This window comes from Microcaecilia unicolor, chromosome 13 (assembly GCF_901765095.1).
Source record: "Microcaecilia unicolor chromosome 13, aMicUni1.1, whole genome shotgun sequence".
NCBI classification, from domain to species: domain Eukaryota; kingdom Metazoa; phylum Chordata; class Amphibia; order Gymnophiona; family Siphonopidae; genus Microcaecilia; species Microcaecilia unicolor.
The window spans coordinates 11513147-11534768 of NC_044043.1; positions in this window are offsets into that span (position 1 = coordinate 11513147).

The following is a 21622-nucleotide window of genomic DNA, read 5'->3' on the forward strand; positions in this document are numbered from 1 at the left end:
TGCTCCCTTTGCTGCCTCTGGGACCACAGTGGAGTGTACTGCCTGCAGAAGGTTGCAGGACTCAATCAAACGCAGATTGAGCAAGGGGCAAGATGAAGCAAGGCCCCAATAGCTTCTCCAGCTATTGCTAGCAGCCTGTGGCACACCGAGGGATCCGTTCAGCTGAGCGGCAGCAGATTTTTCTGTGCGGCGCCAGCGTCCGTGCATGCTGCAGCCTGTGGGGTCCTGGGGGGGGCAAGGCAAGGCAAAGCAGGCAGGCGAATGGCGAACGGAGATCAGAGCAGCAGAGCACAGCACGTTGTGCAGTGCACTCACAGTGCACCGATTGGAGGACAAGCAAATGGGGCGGGCCTGAACCGAGACTGGGTGGGCCTGGGCCCACTCAGGCCCATCCGTAGCTCCGCCCCTTATATCTTTCATCACATATTGTTCCTTACACTCCCTTTCGTGTTCTTCACTCTTTGGATGACTGCCACTTTCATCTGTCTTCCACTCAACTTGGAATCCACCCCGTCGTCTGCATTGTTTTTACCAGGCATCATCCTTTTAGAGTTCATTACCAAAAAATGTCCGCTTAGGAATGTATTTTCCAAAATTTAGAGCTGGTTTGAAAACCCATCTATTTTCAAGCGCATATGAGTCCTAACTCCATTGTCCATCTTACTTCAGTTACTGGTTCTCCGAAGTAGCAGCATCTCTAATTTTGTAGTTCCTTTCCTACTAATGAATTGTTTTTATTGTAAACCGCTTTGCTGTTACTTACGAAAGGCAGTATATTAAAATCAATAAACCATAAACCATGTGAAGTCAGAAAGGTGCATGAAAGGTAGGGATGGAAAAGCAAGTCTTGCTATGGTTTGCGCAGTTGGTGTTAGTCCTTGTGTGTGTGACTAGTTGGTTGTTTCGTTCACTAAAGGTTCGGAAGAAGATATCCAGATCAGTGGCGTACCAACCTTGTACTGCCACCCAGGAAGACCCCCCCCTGGGTGGACTACCCCCTCCTCCAAACAAGGGGGTGCACTGTGCAGTCGCTTAGCTATCGGCACTGCCAGTTCCCTGCCCCCTTTGATGTCAACTTCCTGTTCCAGGGCAAGAGACTGGCAGAGCCAAAAGCCTTGCGACTGCTCACTGCACCCTCTTGCTCCCTGCACCTAGGACATACTGCCCCCCACCACCCCGCCCTTGGTACATTAGCGATCCAGATTAAACAGCCTTGTAAGAGCATGTATTTGTGTATATACAAAGCAACTTTGTTCCTGCTACACCTACATTACACCCCTGGGAATACCTCTGTGCAGTGCATGTATAAGTATATAACACAAAAAACACCCACAGAAGTGGAGAAACTGGATCCGCTACGAAGAGAAATGCAGACAAGAGAGTAGCGTGATCAACAGGACACTTCCAAGCAAAACCAAGGAGACGAGAGATGGAAAAATATTCTTTAAATCGCTGACACAGCGATTTTCTTGCTTGATTCTTATTGGACTCGATCTCACTTTAAGTTCTGTTGATGCTTTTAGCCACGCAACTTGCCTATGTACCATTCACTGGTCTTTTTAAAGGCTTGATTTGGTTTGCTTGCTCTTTTGGCTGCATCTACAAGTGATCACCGTACACAGACTCCTGAGGCAGGCTGTGCTCGCCAAAATACAGTGCCGTGTCGAATCTTATCTACTATTAAAGAATATCTTTCCATTTCTCGTCTCCTTGGTTTTGCTTGGAAGTGTCCTGTTGATAGTCCCTTGTCTATGTAGAAGCATATGCCATCATGCAAGCTCAGGTACTTACAAGCATGTATTCAGCCGTGCAATTTCACAAGAGCCATTTCCATGTGTTAAATATGCTTTACTTGTGGAAAAATGCTTTATACCAGTGGTTTTCAAACCTGTCCTGGGGGCTGCCAAGCATATGCACAATGAATATTCATGAAAGAGATTTGCATGCACTGCCTCCACTGTATGCAAATCTCTCTCATGAATATTCATTGTGCATATTCTGAAAACCTGACTGGCTAGGGAGCCCCAGGACAGGTCTGGGGACCTGCTGCTTTATACCCGTCATACTGTATTTGTATAACTTTGCTCTGTGAACTGTGTTCATTGGCTTGTCTTGCTTACCTTCAACCTGTTTGAAGGCCACAAAGGTAAACAGCTCCGAGAGCCAATTTACGTAAAGGGGACCTTTTCTCTAAGCAGCCTAGCAGCAGAACTTGGAAAAGGGTATATCATTCTGTTTCCTGTCTGCTTCCTGAAGCTTAGATGACATTCCTTCAGTCCCCCCTAACACTCATTTACTTTAACAACATATGGATAACCCACTTTTTCAATTTGACCCCTTCAGCATGTGTGCTGGGGCCTTAAACTATCCGTCCTTTAAGGGTGTTTGGAAGAAATCCTTGCTAGAGCGTTCCTTTTTACATCAAGGAGTTAAGCTTTGGAACAGACTGCCTTTAGTAATTCGGAAAAGAACACAACATTATTCCTTCAGGAAAGCGTTAAAGTCTTTTTTTTGTTTGATGAGAAAGATGTTTTTTAGTTTTAATATACTAGATATGCAACTGTAATTAATGTTTTAGATACGCATTTGATGAGAAAGGTGAGTTTTTTTTTGTTTTGTTTCAATGTATTAGATATGCAATTGTGAATTCTCCTGAAGAAGGACTTATTGCAGTGGTTCCCAAACCTGAATCTGGAGGATCCCCAGGATGTCCACAATGAATATTCATGAGATAGATTTGCATGAGGTGGAAGCAATGCATGCGAATCTCTCTCATGAATATTCATTGTGGACATCCTGAAAACCTGGTTTGGGAATCACTGATTTATTGCTTATAATCCACTTAGAATCTCTTTTGAACTTAGTGCATACATTGAGGGGCATAATCGAACGCGAACGCCCATTTGTAAAAACGTCCATCTCCGAGAACGGGTCCGTGAAGGGGCGGGCCGAACTGTATTTTCGAAAAAAATGGACGTCCATCTTTTTTTTCGAAAATACATTGGATTAGGGCGTTTTTTGAGCTGGGCGTTTTTGTTTTTTAGCGATAATCGAAACCGAAGCGTCCCAGCTCAAAAACGACCAAATCCAAGGCATTTGGTTGTGCGAGGGGCCAGCATTCGTAGTGCACTGGTCCCCCTGAGATGCCTCTATGCCAGCCTCAAATATCATACCTAGCTCCATGACAGTAGTATACAGGTCCCCAGAGCAATTTTACTTTAGTTGGTGCTGCGCGGGACCCATGCAGAGAGGAAAAATCGGAAGAAAAAAAAAACAAGCAAGCAAGTGCAGTCAGGGACGTCCAAATTAAAAGATAGTAAAAGGGGGAATTGAACCAGCAACCTTTTGATTACAAGCTCAGTGCTCTAGCCAGTGCACCACTGATTAGACGTCCTTCCCGTTCCATTAAGTCCCTCCAAGTTTCTGTCAGCCGATCACAGCTCATTTAGCTGACATCTGAATCAGCAAAAAAAAAATGTATTGTACTGTTTTGGGATCTTGCCAGGCACTTGTAACCTGGATTGGCCACTGTTGGAAACAGGATGCTGGGTTTGATGGACCTTCGGTCTGTCCGAGTACGGCAATACTTATGTACTGAACTACTGAATCTGCTGTCTAAGCACCACTCCTGGCCAAACAGAGAGGGTAACCAGCATACATAGAAAGTACACAAACAAAAAAAAGCAACATTGGGCCTTCAAGACTGAGACAACAGGAGTATTTTGTTGATAAATGACCCAATAAAATACTCCTGTTGTCTCAGTCGAAGGCCCAGTGTTGCTTTTTTTGTCTAAGCACCACTCCTGCCCATCTCTCTATATAAAAAGCAACACCAACGTTCTATGAAGCCTCCAGCTGGAAGTGTGAAGGGGGCGAGATATCCAGTTTCCCTATGAGTGTCTGCCCCGCCCTCTCTGTAACACAGTCAGTGAAGGAAAACAGCAGAGCACGAAATCAAATCGCTGGCTCTGTAACAGTGAAGGACTCAGAGGGGGGAGGGGAGAGAGGCCAGAGGGCAGGGACACACACACTCCCACATGCACACAGAAGAAAACATTGCTAGCCCCCGTTTCATTTGCATCAGAAACGGGGCTTTTTTACTATCTCTCTATATAAAAGGCAACACCAACGTTCTATGAAGCCTCCAGCCGGAAGTGTGAAGGGGGCGAGATATCCGGTTTCCCTATGAGTGTCTGCACCTCTCTGTAACACAGTCAGTGAAGAAAAAACAGCAGAGCACGAAATCAAATCGCTGGCTCTGTAACAGTGAAGGACTCAGAGGGGGGAGGGGAGAGAGGCCAGAGGGCAGGGACACACACACTCCCACATGCACACAGAAGAAAACCTTGCTAGCCCCCGTTTCATTTGCATCAGAAACGGGGCTTTTTTTACTGAAGGACTCAGAGGGGGGAGGGGAGAGAGGCCAGAGAGCAGGGACACACACACTCCCACATGCACACAGAAGAAAACATTGCTAGCCCCCGTTTCATTTGCATCAGAAACGGGGCTTTTTTACTATCTCTCTATATAAAAGGCAACACCAACGTTCTATGAAGCCTCCAGCCGGAAGTGTGAAGGGGGCGAGATATCCGGTTTCCCTATGAGTGTCTGCCCCGCCCTCTCTGTAACACAGTCAGTGAAGGAAAACAGCAGAGCACGAAATCAAATCGCTGGCTCTGTAACAGTGAAGGACTCAAAGGGGGGAGGGGAGAGAGGCCAGAGGGCAGGGAAACACACACTCCCACATGCACACAGAAGAAAACCTTGCTAGCCCCCGTTTCATTTGCATCAGAAACGGGGCTTTTTTACTATCTCTCTATATAAAAGGCAACACCAACGTTCTATGAAGCCTCCAGCCGGAAGTGTGAAGGGGGCGAGATATCCGGTTTCCCTATGAGTGTCTGCCCCGCCCTCTCTGTAACACAGTCAGTGAAGGAAAACAGCAGAGCACGAAATCAAATCGCTGGCTCTGTAACAGTGAAGGACTCAGAGGGGGGAGGGGAGAGAGGCCAGAGGGCAGGGATACACACACTCCCACATGCACACAGAAGAAAACCTTGCTAGCCCCCGTTTCATTTGCATCAGAAACGGGGCTTTTTTTTACTATCTCTCTATATAAAAGGCAACACCAACGTTCTATGGTTCTAAGGTTAGGACAGCTGTTGTAGTTGGTGATTCGATCATTAGGCATATAGATAGCTGGGTGGCTGGTGGACGTGAGGATCGCCTGGTGACTTGCCTGCCTGGTGCGAAGGTGGCAGACCTCACGCATCACCTAGATAGGATTTTAGATAGTGCTGGGGAGGAGTCCGCTGTCTTGGTACATGTGGGTACCAATGACATAGGAAAATGTGGGAGAGAGGTTCTGGAAGCCAAATTTAGGCTCTTAGGTAGAAAGCTCAAATCCAGATCCTCTAGGGTAGCATTTTCTGAAATGCTACATGTTCCACGTGCAGGGCCCAAGAGACAGGCGGAGCTCCAGAGTCTCAATGCGTGGATGAGACGATGGTGCAGGGAGGAAGGTTTTAGATTTGTTAGGAACTGGGCAACATTCTGGGGAAGGGGGAGCCTATTCCGAAAGGATGGGCTCCACCTTAACCAGGGTGGGACCAGGCTGCTGGCATCGGCATTTAAAAAGGAGATAGAGCAGCTTTTAAACTAGAAATGGGGGGAAGGCCGACAGTCGCTCAAAAGCGCATGGTTCGGGAAAAGGTATCTTGCAAAGATACCTCACAAACAGGGAAGATAGGGTTTCTGGATAGTGAGGTTGCACAACAGACCGTGGTAGGCCAGGTGCCCTTAAATACAACTAAAGATCAGACAAAAGATGTCAAATCAATAGTGTCAGGTACTAAGCATCATGCAAATAAGAACAACAAACATACTCTGAAATGTCTATATGCAAATGCTAGGAGTCTAAGAAATAAGATGGGAGAGTTGGAATATATTGCACTAAATGAAAAATTGGATATAATAGGCATTTCTGAGACCTGGTGGAAGGAGGATAACCAGTGGGACATTGTCATACCGGGGTACAAAGTATATCGTAATGATAGGGTAGACCGGACTGGTGGAGGGGTAGCATTGTATATTAAAGAGAGCCTTGACTCAGATAGATTACAAATTCAGCAGGACACAAATCACACCTTTGAATCACTGTGGGTTGAAATTCCATGTATAAAAGGGAAAAAAATGGTGATAGGAGTGTACTACCGTCCGCCTCGCCAGGATGAGCAGGTAGACACAGAAATGATAAAAGAAATCAGAGACGCGAACAAAATGGGCAATGTGATAATAATGGGTGACTTCAATTATCCAAATATAGACTGGGTAAATGTAACATCAGGACACGCTACAGAGATACAATTCCTTGATGAAATCAAGGACAGCTTTATGGAGCAACTGGTGCAGGAGCAGACGAGAGAAGGAAAAATTCTAGACTTGGTCCTTAGTGGAGCGCATGATCTGGTGAGGGACGTTATGGTACTGGGGCCGCTTGATAACAGTGACCATAATATGATCAGTTTTGACAACGACCTTGAAGTAACTGTACACAGAAAGTCAAATACATTAGCGTTTAACTTTAAAAAAGGAGACTATGATAAAATGAGAAGAACGGTTAAAAAAAAACTTAGGGGGGCAACTGAGAGAGTAAAAACTGTACAACAGGCGTGGACGCTGTTCAAAAATACCATCCTGGAGGCCCAGGCCATACATATTCCGCGAATTAGAAAAGAAAGACGGAAGTCCAAAAGACACCCGGCCTGGTTGAAAAGTGAGGTGAAGGAAGCTATTAGGGCTAAAAGAAACGCCTTCAGAAAATGGAAGAAGGAACCGTCTGAAAATAACAAGAAACAGCATAAGGAGTGTCAAAGCAAATGCAAGGCGCAGATTAAGAAGGCCAAGAGGGAGTATGAAAAAAAGATAGCATTAGAGGCAAAAAAACATAGTAAAAATTTTTTTCGGTATATTAAAAGCAGAAAGCCGGCAAAAGAATCGGTTGGGCCGCTGGATGACCGAGGGGTAAAAGGGGCGATCAAGGAAGACAAAGACGTAGCGGAGAGACTGAATGAATTCTTTGCTTCGGTCTTCACCGAGGAAGATTTGGGTGGGATACCGGTGTCGGAAATGGTATTTCAAGCGGACGAGTCGGAGAAACTTACTGACTTCACGGTAAACCTGGAGGACGTAATGGGGCAGTTCGGCAAACTGAAGAGTAGCAAATCTCCTGGACCAGATGGTATTCATCCTAGAGTACTGATAGAACTGAAAAACGAGCTTGCGGAGCTACTGCTAGTGATATGCAACTTATCCTTAAAATCGAGCATGGTACCGGAAGACTGGAGGGTGGCCAATGTAACGCCCATTTTTAAAAAAGGCTCCAGGGGAGATCCGGGAAATTATAGACCGGTGAGTCTGACGTCGGTGCCGGGGAAAATGGTAGAGGCTATTATTAAAAACAAAATTACAGAGCACATCCGAGGACATGGATTACTGAGACCGAGTCAGCATGGCTTTTGTGCGGGGAAATCTTGCCTGACCAATTTACTTCAATTCTTTGAAGGAGTGAACAAACATGTGGACAAAGGGGAGTCGGTTGATATTGTGTATCTGCATTTTCAAAAGGCGTTTGACAAGGTACCTCATGAAAGGCTACAGAGGAAATTGGAGGGTCATGGGATAGGAGGAAATGTCCTATTGTGGATTAAAAACTGGTTGAAGGATAGGAAACAGAGAGTGGGGTTAAATGGGCAACATTCACAATGGAGAAGGGTAGTTAGTGGGGTTCCTCAGGGGTCCGTGCTAGGACCGCTGCTTTTTAATATATTTATAAATGATTTAGAGCTGGGAGTAACTAGCGAGGTAATTAAATTTGCTGATGACACAAAGTTATTCAAAGTCGTTAAATCGCGACAGGATTGTGAAAAATTACAAGAGGACCTTACGAGACTGGGAGACTGGGCGGCTAAATGGCAGATGATGTTTAATGTGAGCAAGTGCAAGGTGATGCATGTGGGAAAAAAGAACCCGAATTATAGATATGTCATGCAAGGTTCCACGTTAGGTGTTACGGACCAAGAAAGGGATCTGGGTGTCGTTGTCGATAACAAACTGAAACCTTCTGCTCAGTGTGCTGCTGCGGCTAAGAAAGCGAATAGAATGTTGGGTATTATTAGGAAAGGTATGGAAAACAGGTGTGAGGATGTTATAATGCCGTTGTATCGCTCCATGGTGCGACCGCACCTTGAGTATTGTGTTCAATTCTGGTCGCCGCATCTCAAGAAAGATATAGTAGAATTGGAAAAGGTGCAGTGAAGGTCGACTAAAATGATAGCGGGGATGGGACGACTTCCCTATGAAGAAAGACTAAGGAGGCTAGGGCTATACAGCTTGGAGAAGAGACGGCTGAGGGGAGACATGATAGAGGTATATAAAATAATGAGTGGAGTGGAACAGGTGGATGTGAAGCGTCTGTTCACGCTTTCCAAAAATACTAGGACTAGGGGGCATGCGATGAAACTACAGTGTAGTAAATTTAAAACAAATCAGAGAAAATGTTTCTTCACCCAACGTGTAATTAAACTCTGGAATTCATTGCCGGAGAAAGTGGTGAAGGCGGTTAGCTTAGCAGAGTTTAAAAAGGGGTTGGACGATTTCCTAAAGGACAAGTCCATAAACCGCTACTAAACGGACTTGGAAAAATCCAAAATTCCAGGAATAACATGTATAGAATATTTGTACGTTTGGGAAGCTTGCCAGGTGTCCTTGGCCTGGATTGGCCGCTGTTGTGGACAGGATGCTGGGCTCGATGGACCCTTGGTCTTTTCCCAGTATGGCATTACTTATGTACTTATGTATGAAGCCTCCAGCCGGAAGTGTGAAGGGGGCGAGATATCCGGTTTCCCTATGAGTGTCTGCCCCGCCCTCTCTGTAACACAGTCAGTGAAGGAAAACAGCAGAGCACGAAATCAAATCGCTGGCTCTGTAACAGTGAAGGACTCAGAGGGGGGAGGGGAAAGAGGCCAGAGGGCAGGGACACACACACTCCCACATGCACACAGAAGAAAACATTGCTAGCCCCCATTTCATTTGCATCAGAAACGGGCCTTTTTTACTATCTCTCTATATAAAAGGCAACACCAATCTCTCTATATAAAAGGCAACACCAACCTTCTATGAAGCCTCCAGCCGGAAGTGTGAAGGGGGCGAGATATCCGGTTTCCCTATGAGTGTCTGCCCCGCCCTCTCTGTAACACAGTCAGTGAAGGAAAACAGCAGAGCACGAAATCAAATCGCTGGCTCTGTAACAGTGAAGGACTCAGAGGGAGGAGGGGAGAGAGGCCAGAGGGCAGGGACACACACATTCCCACATGCACACAGAAGAAAACATTGCTAGCCCCCATTTCATTTGCATCAGAAACGGGGCTTTTTTACTATCTCTCTATATAAAAGGCAACACCAACCTTCTATGAAGCCTCCAGCCGGAAGTGTGAAGGGGGTGAGATATCCGGTTTCCCTATGAGTGTCTGCCCCGCCCTCTCTGTAACACAGTCAGTGAAGGAAAACAGCAGAGCATGAAATCAAATCGCTGGCTCTGTAACAGTGAAGGACTCAGAGGGGGGAGGGGAGAGAGGCCAGAGGGCAGGGACACACACACTCCCACATGCACACAGAAGAAAACCTTGCTAGCCCCCGTTTCATTTGCATCAGAAACGGGGCTTTTTTTACTAGTCTTAATATATTAACAGCTACAAGATCATTTAAGTTTTGTTTTGATTCTATTCTCCTCCTATCTAGGATCCTCTTTGTTTGTAGTACCTGCCCTAAGGCAAATACACCTTGAACTGACAAAGAAAGGTTCCTTTTCATATGCTGGACCTTGGGAATGGAATACGTTTTCTCTGGAAATTAAACAAGGAGACTTGAACTCATTTAAGAATTATTTGTCCTGTCAGGCAATTACCTCCCTTTGAACTTCTGCAAATATGGACCGATTTGTGATCATTGTGCTTGTTGCTTGTTCTGTTGATTTTATGAATATATACGTATTCTTTTCTCCACCTTGGACAAAGGCGGATTATTATTTTTGTTACATTTGTACCCTGCGCTTTCCCACTCATGGCAGGCTCAATGTGGCTTACATGGGACAATGGAGGGTTAAGTGACTTGCCCAGAGTCACAAGGAGCTGCCTGTGCCTGAAGTGGGAATCAAACTCAGTTCCCCAGGACCAAAGTCCACCACCCTAACCACTAGGCCACTTCTCCACTGTTGCTGCTATTTGAGATTCTACATGGAATGTTGCTATTCCACTAGCAACATTCCATGTAGAAGTCGGCCCTTGCAGATCACCAATGTGGCCGCGCAGGCTTCTACATGGAATGTTGCTAGTGGAATAGCCAAACAAAAAAAACAGCACCACGGGCCTTTAAAAATGGAACACAGTTCTTTAATGAATGAGCCTTGACAAAAAGACCTGACACGGGCCGTGTTTCGGTGACTAGTACCTGCGTCAGGGGTCACAGTGATGACGTGGAAAACTTGGGGAATAACTCGAATATATTCCTCTACAATATATTATTCCTTACCCCACGTCTCATGTAGTAAAAGCTACAAAGCACCAAGGCACTTTCACTTTCTGTATCCAAATGGATGAAAAAAAAAAGCAACATTCCATGTAGAATCTCCAATAGTAGCAACATTCCATGTAGAAGTCGGCCCTTGCAGATCACCAATGTGGCCGCGCAGGCTTCTGCTTCTGTGAGTCTGACGACCTGCACGTACTTGCAGGACGTCAGACTCGCAGAAGACTGCGCGGCCACATTGGTGATCTGCAAGGGCCGACTTCTACATGGAATGTTGCTAGTGGAACTCTGGGCAAGTCACTTAACCCTCCACTGCCCCATGTAAGCCGCATTGAGCCTGCCATGAGTGGGAAAGGGCAGGGTACAAATGTAACAAAAATAAAATAGATACTATTGGAGATTCTACATGGAATGTTGCTATTCCACTAGCAACATTCCATGTAGAAGGCTGCGCAGGACGTGCAGGACGTCAGACTCACAGAAACAGAAGCCTGCGCAGCCTTCTACATGGAATATTGCTAGTGGAATAGCAACATTCCATGTAGAATCTCCAACAGTAGCAACATTCCATGTAGAATCTCCAATAGTTTGCGTGTAGAATCTCCAATATCAACATTCCATGTAGAATCTTCAATAGTATCTATTTTATTTTTGTTACATTTGTACCCTGCGCTTTCCCACTCATGGCAGGCTCAATGTGGCTTACATGGGGCAATGGAGGGTTAAGTGACTTGCCCAGAGTCACAAGGAGCTGCCTGTGCCTGAAGTGGGAATCGAACTCAGTTCCTCACAGTGGCGTAGCCAGACCTGACTTTTTGGGTGGGCCCAGAGCTAATATGGGTGGGCACTATGTATATAGGTATGAGTAGTGTTTCTTGGGATACTACAAAATAATGCCTTAGAATGCTGCCGTGCATCAATATAAACCACATACATACTTAAAAAAATCGATATTTGTAAATATAGCTACATTATGCCATATCAAACTTCACCAGACATAAGTCTGCTATAATGGCAAACATCTCAACACACATGACAGGATCCTGCATTATAATTACAGCAATGACATATAACCATGTATGCAAATTCTGGTAGCACCTCATTAATAGCAACAAAATCCTGTCACTGCTAGGTAACATAGTAACATAGTAAATGACGGCAGAAAAAGACTTGCATGGTCCAGCCAGTCTGCCCAACAAGATAACTCATATGTGCTACTTTTTGTGTATACCCTACTTTGATTTGTACCTGTCCTCTTCAGGGCACAGACCGTATAAGTCTGTCCAGCACTATCCCCGCCTCCCAACCACCAGCCCCGCCTCCCACCACTGGCTCTGGCACAGACCGTATAAGTCTGCCCAGCACTATTACTTTGTGAAGTAACACTAAGTCCTTCAAAGAGGCTTCTTAGAGCCTATATTGCAAACCATAACACCAGTTCCAATAACAGTACCTTTAAAAAGGCAGCAGTGAATATACACAACAGTAATACGCATCCCATTGGAAAAGCCAGACAAGTCAGACTCATAGATCCCCATACAAACCACATGCCAGCAGAAACTCTCCCCTGCTCAGTCACATGCAGACCACAGACCAACCCTCATCAATTACAGAATACAGGACCAAAAATTAGAAATTTATTGATTTTCTAAATTTCTATGCCACACTATCTCTGCAGTTCTATCACAATTCAACACACATAATTTTAAAACATATAAAACAAAGACCTTCTCTTCCCTACCCCCCCCCCCCCCCAATCCATCCCAGCAGCCTGGCACACCCTTCCCTACCTTACCCCCTAGAGCAAAAGAGATATATTTAGTGATTAAATATATCTTTTTCTTTTTTGCCCTAGGCAATGAAGAGTCCACTCCCCACCCAGAAACCCACCACCAGAGCCATCATTTTGATTACTCTTGTATATAAATATACCTTTTTTTGCCCTGTAGGCAGTGACTTGCTTATTCCACCCAGAAGCCCACCACCATCAGCCAGCATTTTGAGTACAATTACACGTTAAAATTTTTTTTAAAATAAATATATGTTACCTGCTAGGCAGCTGCTTGTAGTTGCACGTGGTGCCGACTGCAGAGCACCCCTGGCTCCAGTCCTGTACCAGTGTTGAGTGGGACTGGGCGGGGGAGTGTTGTTGCTGCTGCTGTGATGATGTGTGATGATCAACTGGAGAACTGCACCAGCACTGAGAGACTAAATCTAGAACTGGCCGGCAGGCAGGCACTGTGGAGGAGGTGAGCCTTAGGCACAGCTGGGCCGGCAGCACCATTTCCCATGCGGCACTGCATGTGGCCGTGGCGCCATTGTGCCATGCGCACTGCAGGGAGTAGGCAGAAGGCGGTCGGTAGCCCAGCTGTTTGGGGAGGCTAAAGGGGGCAGGGTCAGAGGCGGGGCTTACATCCATAACTAATTTTTATTTTCTCATTTCTATCTTCCAAAATTCTAGACAACAGATGTACAGAGCAGGACCCAAAGCAGTCCAAAACAAATAAAATCAGAAATGGCATAGTTTACACCTCATTGCTTAACCAACCTTAGGCTTCACCTTTAGATTTAAAAAGCAAAACCATGTGCATGTAAGGACTGGATAAACAAATTAAAACTAAGTTTAAAGCAAATGCCCTTAATATATAATACTTGATAGCAGTAATGAAACAGTGATGGAATATTCACATAGCAAGCTGCCTGAGCCAACAGATTTATTTTCCATTGAACATAATTAACTTTGAATGAACTTGGCAGCTAATAGTGTGCTAAACTGAACAATGTTGGCACATTTAGACTGACTCGACAGACGTTCCGCATGACGGAAGCCCTTCCCTCATTATTCAATACCTCTTTGTGAAACAGTAGTAATAAAAAAGGCAAGTGAATTTTTATAATATACCACGGCAATCTACAAAACAAAAAAATCCACAAAACAAAAGGAGCAGGTTCCCAAATGCCATCTTTTTCTTTTGATGTAGGGACCTTCAACCTAGTTAATATTTTTTAAAATTATACTCAAATAGCCTGACTGTTAAGCATCTGATTCTCATAACATGATATCTGTTTCGGAGGCCTTTTGAGTGAAAACATCTCTGCATAAATACAAGGAGTCCCTATAGCCAGCAGCACCTCCAAATGACACAATGAATTAAAATTTAGAACAAATTGCGTACTCTACAGATAAAACCAATACTTCCTCTATGTACATCCTCATGCTACACAAGCTGGCTGGCACGTTTAAAAATATAAGTGGGATGCTACCAGTCCCACTCCTTGCTCCTTCCTCCCTCCTTGGCTCCAATCTCTCCCTCTGTCCTGCTCCTCCCCAACCCCTCCCCCAAAGAAGCAATCGGACTCGCCGGATACTTGCTTCGCTTCGTTTCTACGATGTAGATTAGTCTGGAGCATAAAGTGCTGCTGGTAGCGGTCTCCATCTTACTGATTACAGCAGGCCTACCTCGGGGATTCAGATGTCATCTTCCTGTGACACGTCGGCATCCCACCCTCACGGAACCGAAGCAAGCAGTCAAGAGGAGGAGGCGCCGCGGGTTGCGTCATAGGAGGAAGGCCGAGTAGCCCTTTTTAACAAATTAGAGCGGCGCAGACGCAATGGACGAGACGACGCGGGATGGCAATTGAAAGTCCACACTAAGAAGAAGAGATGCCAGTGCCGCCTGAGACTAAAACGCAGGTGGGAGATGGCTAAGTGGGCCGGCGCCGCCGCGAGGCAGAAAGACAGTGGCTGCTGCTTTTAAACTGGGTGGGCCTGAGCTGAGATTGGGCAGGCCTGGGCCCACCCAGGCCCACCCGTAGCTACGCCCCTGGTTCCTCAGTTCCCCAGGACCAAAGTCCACCACCCTAACCACTAGGCCACTCCTCCACTGTTGCTACTATTTGAGATTCTACATGGAATGTTGCTATTCCACTAGCAACATTCCATGTAGAAGTCGGCCCTTGCAGATCACCAATGTGGCCGCGCAGGCTTCTGCTTCTGTGAGTCTGACGTCCTGCACGTACGTGCAGGACGTCAGACTCACAGAAACAGAAGCCTGCGCAGCCTTCTACATGGAATGTTGCTAGTGGAATAGCAATATTCCATGTAGAATCTCCAATAGTAGCAACATTCCATGTAGAATCTCCAGTAATAGCAACATTCCATGTAGAATCTCCAATAGTTTGCGTGTAGAATCTCCAATATCAACATTCCATGTAGAATCTCCAATAGTAGCAACATTCCATGTAGAATCTCCAATAGTATCTATTTTATTTTTGTTAGATTTGTACCCTGTGCTTTCCCACTCATGGCAGGCTCAATGCGGCTTACATGGGGCAGTGGAGGGTTAAGTGACTTGCCCAGAGTCACAAGGAGCTGCCTGTGCCTGAAGTGGGAATCGAACTCAGTTCCCCAGGACCAAAGTCCACCACGCTAACCACTAGGCCACACTCCTCCACTGCAAAGTATAAACTATACCACACATTTTTTTAATCCTGTCACTGTATTTGTTTCCACCACCTCCACCAGGAGAGTATTCCAGGTATCCACCACTTTCTTACTGACAAAGTATTTCCTGATCTTAATCCTAAATCTACCACTCTGCAAGCTCAATTCATGTCCTGCAGTTTTTCTGCTCTCCTGTTTCTGAAAAAGAGTTGTTTGTATATTAGTATTTTCAAGTACTTAAACTTCTGTATCATTTCTCCCCTGTCCCTCCTTTCCTCCAGGGTATAATCAGGTCTTCAAGACTCTTCTCAAATGCCTTTCTCATTGCTTTCTTCTGAACCATAGCCCTTTCTGAAATCTATCCATTTAAAAATGTGGCCCCCTTAAATCCTTTCCCCCCTCCCCTTCCCAAAGGGTTACAAATACTGTAGCACCAGGACAACTTTGATGGCCAATTCACTCTTGTTTTTTTTATGAACTCCATTCCCTCCTTATGTAAAGGACTGTGTGTCGCCACAGCAGAATCCAAGAAATCATACCAACGGCGTAGTGTAGTAAAAATACCAAGAACTTCCAAAAAAGGAACAAAGTGAAAGTGTGAATGACAACAGATAAAGACTGATATGGACCTTCTATTTTGAACATTATGGTGTTTAGGGTTGTAACTCCCGCTTTATAAAAATCTACCCAATGCTGGTTTGGAGCCAAAGCTCTCGCTTTTAGGTGTCCTTTGTGTGTTTTCTCACTCTCTTTGAAATCCATAACCATATTTTTCTCAATCACCTTTAGGATATGTCAGGCACAGGAGCCAACTTTTCAAAATGATTGGAGGTGATAAACCCAATGGAAATTACCTATTCTTGGACACAGTCAAGGAGTTAATTCAATATTGGGGGAGCTCAAATACCCACTGCACCCACAGAGCTGGCTCCTACGATGACAGGTATCCTCCAACCGTTCTGTGTAAACTGAGGCAGGAATATTTTGACAGAAGAAAAATGTAACCCAAAGATTTAAGAACCTCTTGTCTCAGAAGTGCTTCTCAGATTAATTAGGTATGTGAGGTGTAGTTGATATTAACTGCTCAATATTATGAGTAATTTTTCTTTCCTGAGTTACACCCACACCTTGTTCTTTTTGGCCTTATCACACAGGCCTGGATACGGCCTACTCTAATTGGATAATTGAATCAGTAGTTAAGCAGTAATGGCTCTTGGCACCGGTCTCTTTGTACAGTGCTGCACTGATGAAGGTGTGACTTTCGAAAGCTTTTATGTATTAAGCTAATCAAATGAGAGATGCTTTCACCTTTGATGCCATGGAAGGACAAAAGTGGCAAAGATATCTGTAATTAACAGTATAGAGACATGTACTGAAGGGCTATTAAGTTATAAGTTAGGAATCACTAAAGTAAATGCAATATTTTATTCAGGCATCTTCACAAGTCTACTGTGATTCATGGCCTTGATAAAGCCACGTAAAACTTTACACCAAGAACTGCAAAATGTCCTGCTTATTTGATTTCAAGTAAAATAAATGTCAATAATTAATAAAACTGATACCAATTTTTCTCTATTACTTTTCTCTGTGCATATGCACCAAACTGTAAATGGAGGAATCTATGACTGTTCTGTCCTCTGACAGCCTTGCATTAGTTTGTAATGTGATCCTAAAATGTGTTTAACGCCTTTACTGTTATTCTCATGTCTAAGGACTTTCATGGCTGCAGTTCTCACTGCAGACAGGTGAGCAATGCATTGTGTGTAATGTAGTTTGCAGATAAATGCAGCCACACTTGCCTATTTGTATAAGAACTGTTACCATTGGTTTGTGTCTCTGCCTAGACCTCCTCTCTGTCTCAGCCAAGCTTGGCTTCTTTGTCTACCTGCTATCATTTCCTGGTCATACTATCTCTGTCCTGAGAGGTCAGCCAGGTACGACCTTTTCCTTCCAATCAGGGGCTGTCCCCTAGGACCACCCTTGCGACCCAGTGGCAAACTCTGTCCCTATTGGTCCTCTTCCTCCTCCCTGGGCTTGTGTAAGCCGTCTTGACCCCCCCCCCCCCCCTGGCCATGAGGCATTCACCATTTTGCTTCAGACCAACACTTGTCCTGTTTCCAACTCCCTGGAATGAACTTGTTTTTTTACCTTGAAAATATCTCTTCCCTAATGAGATATCACACATTCCAGTCACCCAGCTCTGAGATACTTCTATCTGCTCAACTATTTCTCACCTCCAACCACTGAAACAGCTCTCAGAATTACGGAGTCTCTGTTCCCTGGGGCAGCACTTCTGAACATCTGACTGTGAGTAAATTATCTGTGATTTATTCAAATAAAAGAGACTTCAGAAAAATAATAGAGACTTCAGGTGTGTTCTGGTGTGCCAAGGTTATACTCCAAGATATTGAGAATTTAAGTTAACAAGCCTCAAGAGTCTTGACAATGACAGGCCCTAAGTGGGGTGAGGTTGCCAGTGCTACCCCTGGCCAACCTAAGGCCACAAGGAATTGCTGTGGAATTTGAACCTGGGCCTTCTGGTTCCCAGTTACCTGCCCCACCATTTTTTCTAAACTAACTGAATATATTTATCAGTTTTCAGAAGCTAAAACTATATTCCTCAGATCAAAACTAACCCTTGAAAGCTAGTCTGGAAATACTTCGGTTCTATAAAAAAAACCATTGTAGTAACAGTACAGCCTCTGAAAGTGCTCCTTGTGAAGCTAAAGAGAAGCCATTTTATATCTGCTCAAACACTCTTCCATTGCCTTGGCCCTTTGCGACATCACACTGTCAGAAGAGTACAGGGCGTAGTACTGTGTTTCCACCATTGGAAGTTTCCCATAAGCAGCCGCACCATCACTTTATCAGTTACAAGAGCAGAACTTAGTTGTACTGCTATTGCAAATCCCATATCTCCATTGGAGAAAAGTGTTCAAGATACATTTGCTAAATTGAAGTTAATAATGCAATCTATTAACTGTTGGATGTCTTCAAACAGTCTGAAATTAAATATTAGTAAAACTCAGATGTTATTATCGACAGCTTATGACTCACCTGATATTCCAACAATGTTTCAGTATGATAATGAATCAGTACCTATTGTTTGAAAATTGAGAGATTTAGGTGTTATGCTTTGACAATGAAAGCACATGTGATTAAGATCATGTGACATGTTTATTTTAAACTGAGATTAGTAAGAAGATTGAAGAGTTTACTGAAACAGCATCATTTTAGAACTGTTATAAAGAGTTTAAGGAGGAGGAAAGTGGGAATGAAAAGCAGGCTATCCAAAGACAGGACCACGGAGTACTGAAGTGAAACAGTATTTACTGAAAATCGAAAAGACTGAACACAACGTTGTGTTTCGGCCGGGATCTGCAAGGGCCGACTTCTACATGGAATGTTGCTAGTGGAATAGCGACATTCCATGTAGAATCTCAAATAGTAGCAACAGTGGAGGAGTGGCCTAGTGGTTAGAGTGGTGGACTTTGGTCCTGGGGAACTGAGTTCGATTCCCACTTCAGGCACAGGCAGCTCCTTGTGACTCTGGGCAAGTCACTTAACCCTCCATTACCCCATGTAAGCCACATTGAGCCTGCCAGAATAAAAATACAAATACAGCAAAAAAAAAAAACCCAAATACAACTAAAACAGAAACAAAACATGTAACTTGCTCACATGTGCAATGAAAAGTGTATACATTCTGCGTTGTATGGTGAAAGAAACATATATACAACACAAAGACGTTGATCAATAGTAAAAACATATATGCAACACCAGAATATGATAATATTAAACTATTATAATTATCCACAATTTGGAATGTATTAAAATTATTATCGGAATGTATTAAAATTTGGAATATATTAAAATGATGTAAAGTAACCAAACGTGTTAAACAATATTACAGTGTGTGAAGGCAAATGAAAGAATTTGACATTAAAATTATCATGAAATGTGACCTTAATAGATTATGTGGAAGAAGATTGGGTTTGTGTGTGTATGAGATGGAGGAAATAAAGTTAGTGTGTGTGTGAGATGAGGACATAAGAAATAAATAGGTTGTTGCTGGGCTGTGAATCTGTTGTAAGAGCTGAGAATCCAGGAGTAACGGCAATAAATTATGATGGTCTATGAAAGTAAAAATAACAATTTCTAATAGGTATGCTAAAGATGATGAAAATTGTGAGACGGGCAAAATCAAATGGAAAACCGCTGTGCTCTTATTCAATTTTTTATTTATTTATTCTCTCTACTGTACCCTTTATTTTTGCGGTTTGCCAGTTATTTTGTGATGTCATTGGATAATGTGTAGTTTGTTTTTATATTATGAATGTAATTATGTAATCCGCTGAGAACTATGGACCAAGCGGAATAAAAGTTGTTAAATAAATAAACAAACCAACCAACTAGAAATGCAAGAGGCCCATATCCATGTAGACATCAAGCAATTAAGTTAATGTGACCTTTCACTCCTAGGCAAGCCAGGGCCTCCTGCTCCTGTCATTGAGTCTGGAGTGGCTTTTAGGAATGATGGTGTCGATACTCAGTGGTATTTAACCGGAGAGTGCTGCTGAATATCTGGTTTGACCGCTGAGGTACTTCAAGAAGCGGAGTCACGGTGGACCTGGAAGTCATCTGGGCTGGGCACTACCAATAGGACCGCAAATAAGACCACACAAGTAGCAGTTCTAACTAGCCCAGACAGCTATCTGAGTACCGGCACTGAATATTGAGTGAAGCTGGATAAATTCCAGTGGCCACAAAAATCTCGGATATTCAGTGACTGTACCTATATTAGGCCTGGCACTGAATATTGGTAACCAATTCAGCCCCCAATAGGGGCGTAGCCAGACTTCGGCAGGAGGGGGGTCCAGAGCCCGAGGTGAGGGGGCACTTTTGAACCCCCCCCCCCAGCGCCACCGCCCCCCCTCCCGCTGCCACCAATCCTCTCCTGCCACCGCCAGGTACCTTTGCTGGTGGGAGCCGAAATCCTCTTCAGCGCTGGACTCGGAGACCGGCGCTGAAGAGGACTTCGGCTGGCAGGGGTTGGGGACCCCCACCAGTAAAGGTGCCTTACAGCAGCGGCTAGTCCTCTAATCTAGAGGAAAGAAAGGATATAAGAGAATTGGGATTTAGTTCATGCCTTTTCGCTAGTAGCTCAATAGATTGTCTCATGGGAGGGAAAGAGGGATTTTGAGGCCCACTTCAGCCACTAGAGGTAATCTTTGGAGGAGAGGAAGGGTTTTATGGGGCCAGCATAGGCCACACTGTGTATTGTTTTGGGGAAAGAAGGGTAAAGGATGAGGTGTTTGGGGCTCACTTCAGCCACCAGGGGTTATCTTTGAGGGAAGGGGCAGAAGGACTTCAGGGCCCACTTGGGCTACCAGGAGTTGTTTCTGAGGAATGGAGCAGGGGGTGTTCAGGGTCCACTTCATCCACTAGAGATTTTCTAAAAGAGAGATTGGGCAATGCTTTGTGACTTACTGGGGCTACCAGAAACTTATTTTGGCCATGCTATTTAAAGAGTGACTTAAGGTAAACAGCTGCACGTCATCTCAAGCGACTCTTTAATTCCTATGCTAGAATCTTTACTACAAATCCAGGGCTGCAGTAAAGATTCATCAGTTTGCAAACAACTACGCTGTCCTTCAATGTGGTGGTTTTACTGCAAATTTTCCTTCATTAAAACTTCACCACATTGGATAGTAATATCAGTGATGGAAAGCCCTGAGTAAACTGCCGTGTTAAAAGAGAGAACGAAAAGAGATGGGAATTAGAGGGGCTGAAGTCTGGAGAGAGAGAAGAAGATAAAACGTGGAAAGATAAAAAAAGAAACATGAGTAGAAGCAAAAAACCCCAAATGCAAACAAGAAATCAGAATGAAAATAATGGTGGATAAAGACCATGGAGACAGTTTTATGACTTAACACCTTAAGTTAAATGCCTCGATGGCTTGTATTGAGCGTCAGTTCTATAACTGCACCTCTATGCAAAATTCTGTCATAAAATACTTGTAGAAATCGGTACTGATGCGCCTATATTGAGACATGTCCACTGTCATACATTGGTGTGTCATGCAATGTGTACACATGTAGGAGATGCAGCCATGTCACACGCGTGCTCCACCCACTGATGTGTACAAGAGCCAGTTAAGGCATCACTTATGCCTGTGAGGCATATGTAGCTATACCCTCTGTTCTACAATCACCCTTCATAAGGTCTATCCAGTCAACTGACGGAGAACTGTTCCTAAACACACTCAATCCACTTTTTGTCTGTTTTGAGCTATGCGATTCATTTTGTTCATCAAGGTGACATTTCGTTTACTGTAGCTTATTCCTGTGCCACAACTCACTAAGTCCATGGCATTTTAATGACTTTGGAGCAGACATTCAGACCACGGGAAGGAGCCTGGCTAACTCCCGTGGTTGGTGGTCAGCCCGGATACTGAATAATTGGTGCTAGCCGGCTATATTGCTCTTCTATTGAAAATGTATTTAAATGTGTCTATCATATCTCCCATATCCTTTCTTTCAAATTACACATGTTTACATCTTTAAGTCTGCCCCCCTTCACTTTATTACGAAC